Below are 5,000 nucleotides of genomic sequence, written 5' to 3'. Positions count from 1 at the left end.
ACCTCCACCCCCTCTCACACACACATGCACACACACACACACTCTACCTCTCACACACACACATGTACACACACACACACACACACACACTCTACCTCTCACACACACACACAACACACACACACCCCTCCACCTTCTCTACACACACACACACACACACACACACACACATGCACACACACACACACACACACACACACACCTCCACCCTCACACACACATGCGCACACACACACACACACACACACCTCCACCCCCCTCTCACACACAACACGCACAACACACACACACACACACACAGCCTCCATTATCCTGTATGCTTGTTGCTGACTGACTCCACAGAAACACCGCTCAGAGTGTGTGTGTGGTATGTATGTGTGTGTGTGTGTGTGTGTTGGGCTTGCTGCCAGTAGAAAACTGCTTAGCTGGTCGGAGGACCCCTGTGGCTGTCCTATGCACTGCCTGTCTCAACACTCCTTCCCTGGAAGGCCCTCACAGGCTGCCTGTCACACAAACACACACACACACACGTTCATAAGGGGTGTATAGTTCTAACTTGTGACTGTGTGTGTGTGTGGTGTGTATGATTGTGTGTTTGTGATGTATGGTGATGGTGTGGTGCATGTGTGTGTTTGTGTGTGTTGTAATGCATGGTGTGTGTGTGTGTGTAGATTGACCAGGTGAAGCAGGACCTCTCCAGGAAGGACACAGAGCTGCTGGGTCTGCAGACCAAACTGGAGACTCTGAACAACCAGTTCAGCGACAGCAAGCAGCACATCGAGGTGCTGAAGGAGTCGCTACTCGCCAAGGAGCAGCGAGCAGCTATCCTACAGACAGAGGTACACACACACACACACAGCAAGCAGCACATTGAACGCACAGAGCAAGCAGCACAAATGAAACATAACTGGACAGTAGTGGAAAATGGTGTAGTCACATACACACACGCACTGTGATTTATACACACACACACACACACACACAGACACACACACACTGTGATTTCAACACTGACACAAGATAGACAAAAAGACAATTGTTAGCAGGTGCAGGCAGCGACTGAGCATCTAGTCCTACAAGAGGCACACAACCCAGATCGAGCAAAGGCAAACGCCTCGTGCTGCCCCCAGAATGGGAACCGGCGGCCTTAAAAGGGGTCAGGTGACCTGTGCACCGGTACACCATCCTCCTTAATCAGCCAATCACTATCAGTCAGCATTACACTACACTACATTACATTTAGCAGACACTTTCTGGACCAAAGTGACTTATATACTGTATGTCAGCTATATTACAAGGGATCACATTGTCCCCGGAGCAACTTGGGGTTAAGTGCCTTGCCTGGCGCACAACGGAAGCCGGGAATTGAACCGACAACTTTCAGGCTACTGCACGCCAGCTCCAGCTCCTTAACAACTACACTACCACCACCCTACAGGCTACTGCACGCCAGCCCAGCCTCTAACCACTACACTACTGCACGCCAGCCCAGCCTCTAACCACTACACTACCACCACCCTACAGGCTAATGCACGCTTAGCCCAGCTCCTTAACCACTACACTACCACTGCACGCCAGCCCAGCTCCTTAACCACTACACTACCACCAATCTCTACAGGCTACTGCACGCCTAGCCCAGCCTCTAACCACTACACTACCACCACCCTACAGGCTACAGCACACTAGCCCAAATTCCTTACCCACTACACTACAGCACACCAGCCCAGCCCTTAACCACTACACTACTGCACGCTAGCCCAGCTCCTAACCACTACACTAGCTCGCCCACCCCGCACGCCATATGGGGGGTACATGCATACCCACCACCCGCTTAACAGACACAAGACAATACAACGTACGCGAGGAAGCTGAAGCCACTACCCGGGGCGTCACACACACATATAATAATAACACTGCAGGATTTTATCACACACACGCACACACACACTGACACACACACACACACTGTGATTTCAACACACACACACACTGTGATTTCAACACACACACACACTGTGATTTCAACACACACACACACACCGTGATTTCAACACACACACACACTGTGATTTCAACACACACACACACAGACACACACACACTGTGATTTTATCACACACACGCACACACACACTGACACACACACACACACTGTGATTTCAACACACACACACACACACACTGTGATTTTATCACACACACACACACACACTGTGATTTCAACAGCCCACAGTTTCAGTCGATTGTTCAGTATTATCAAAGAGCTTTATTGCTGCCCAACACCTGCCCAGTCTGAGCCGCTGCAACGCATCCAGATGGCCACACGAGGGCAGCGCAACGCTGTAGGGAGTGAGCCACTACACTGGGGCTGCACCACACTTAGGACACAGTGGAATGACCTGTGTGTGTGGTTGGACTGGGGAGTGTGTGTGTGAGAGAAATACATAGTTTGATGCATGGCAGCTTGCAGAAATGTCTGAGGTTCTCCTCTGTACCGGTGAACTATTTAGGACACTGAGCGAGCTGGGACGGTGTGTGTGTGTGTGTGTGTGTGTGTGTGAATGTTTTGAAAGTCAACTACAGAAATATTCAAAGTGACCAACTTATAATTTAACTTGAGACAAAACTGTTTTCATTGAACTCAAGTTATCATTCTAATCATATATTTGTTTGTGTGTGTGTGTGTATATACATGTGTGTGTGTGTGCGGTGTGTGTGTGTGTATATACATGTGTGTGTGTGTGCGGTGTGTGTGTGTGTGTGTTTCAGCGTGTGTGTGTGTGCGCTTGTGTGTGTGTGTGCGCTTGTGTGTGTGTGTGTGTGTGTGTGTGTGTGTTTGTGTGTGTGTGTGTGTGCGCTTGTGTGTGTGTGTGTGTGTGTGTGTGTGTGTTTCAAAGGCAGTGTGTGTGTGTGTGCGTGTGTGTGCCTGTGTGTTTGTGTGTGTGCGTGTGTGTGTGTGTGTGTGTGTACTCAGGTGGACGCGCTGCGTCTGCGTCTAGAGGAGAAGGAGTCCATGCTGACCAAGAAGACGAAGCAGATCCAGGAAGTGTCCGAGGAGAAGGGCGCCCTGGGAGGGGAGATCCACGACCTCAAGGACATGCTGGACGTCAAGGAGCGCAAGGTCAACGTGTTGCAGAAGAAGGTGTGTGTGTGTGTGTGTGTGTGCGTGTGTGTGTGTGTGTGTGTGTGTTTGTGGCTCGGTGGGTTAGTAGAAAAAGTATGCTTCTTGTGTACTATGGTCCTGAGTGTATGTGTGTGTGTGTGTGTGTGTGGGTGTATGTGTCTGTGGGTGTGTGTGTTTGAGTGTGTGCCCAGCTGCACTGAAGAGAAACATTTAGTTTCCATGATGAGTCCAGTGTGTGTATATGTACTGTATGTGTGTCCAGTGGTGGTAACAGGAGCTGTGTGTGTGTGTGTGCTTGTGTGTGTGTGTGTGCGTTTGTGTGTGCGTGTGTGTGTCCCGTGGTCCTAACAGGAGCAGGGTTTGAGTGTGTGTGTGTGTGTGGGTGGGTGTGTGTGTGGGTGTTTGAGTGTGTCCCCAGCTGCAGTGAAGAGAAACATTTAGTTTCCATGATGAGTCCAGTGGAGCGGCCGACTGCTCAGCGGCCAACTAATGGTCTAAACACACTTCACACCACGGGCCTCCTCGCGCAGCTGCAGCACAGAATAGAGCAGGCCTCCTCGTGCAGCTGCAGCACAGGGACCGGGCCTCCTCGTGCAGCTTCAGCACAGAATAGAGCAGGCCTCCTCGCGCAGCTGCAGCACAGAATAGAGCAGGCCTTCTCGCGCAGCTGCAGCACAGAATAGAGCAGGCCTCCTCGCGCAGCTGCAGCAGCATAGAGACCAGAACACTGATTAGGTTTCCTCGTGCTACTCAGACTTCAAGGGGCTTGAAGAGGGAGCTTTATCTGAAGCCCTGTGGTGCAGCAGCGTCATGTAGGGATAATGAGGAAGAGTTGGGAGCCACTGGTGTATAGGATATGATAGCAGTGTGTGTGTGTGTGTGTGTGTGTGTGTGTGTGTGTGCAGGGCCTGAATTTCACTGCAGGATTGCGGGTATTGCGCATAAATTGTTCAAGTCCCGCAACTCTAGCCATCATAATGCGAGAAATTCCCGCAAACACTTTTACAGCCTGTCTGATGACGTTAATCTAATCATGAAGTGGTGTGAATGCGGTGCTATTGACCAGACGGATCAACTACCGAGTTGAATTGAACATAGCCTCATGCAGACTCACACACACACACACAGAGAGAGAGAGAGAACCACTTATACCACGCAAATAGCGCAGCCATGGCAAACTTTTACATCTGGAGAGAGCTCCTTGGTAACTATCCTGCTAGCTCAGGTCACGTCTGCCAGTAATGCTCACCAAAATCATTAGTGAACATTGCTAAACACTTGATCCCAGAAAGATTGTCTTCCACTTGTTAGTTTTTTGAACATTAATTTTATCTAATGACATAGAAAACATAATGAATTGCATCCACATATCCTTATGCATTATGCACAACTTTTATTCACTAGCTTAAAACCGGCCAGACAAATGGAGGCTAATTACTCTCACGTATTTTAAAGTGACAGGCACTCAATTACACCTACACATCACCAATGTGCACTCAATTAGACCTACACACCACATTAAAGATACATGCCTAAATATAATAGTTTAAAAATCAATATGAAGCATTCAAATTACTAAATATGTTTAGCTACTAGTAATTACTAGTAAAATACTATACATTATTAACTAAAACACTCTATATGAACTTAAAATATATGAAATAGAAACATATCACATAGGCCATCATTTTCTGTGTGTGTGTGTGTGTGTGTGTGTGTGTGTGTGTGTGTGTGTGTGTGTGTGTGGAGAGAGTCAAGCAGAATCTGGGATGGCCACAGTTGTGAATGATCACACTACAGTATATTCAATATTACTGATGATGATGTCAAGGTGGTGGGGGGCCACCAAATCAAGTACAGTTTTGCAAAGCATTCG

The 5,000-nt window shown here is 48.6% G+C and overlaps 1 pseudogene; it reads left to right on the top strand.

The window, feature by feature from the left end:
• LOC125310953 overlaps nucleotides 1-5,000 on the top strand; it is a 162,665-nt pseudogene that overhangs the window by 50,294 nt on the left and 107,371 nt on the right.

Source organism: Alosa alosa, chromosome 17, assembly GCF_017589495.1.
Source record: "Alosa alosa isolate M-15738 ecotype Scorff River chromosome 17, AALO_Geno_1.1, whole genome shotgun sequence".
NCBI classification, from domain to species: Eukaryota; Metazoa; Chordata; class Actinopteri; order Clupeiformes; family Clupeidae; genus Alosa; species Alosa alosa.
Note: the sequence above shows the minus strand (reverse complement) of the source record. Positions and strands in the feature narration are given on the sequence as shown.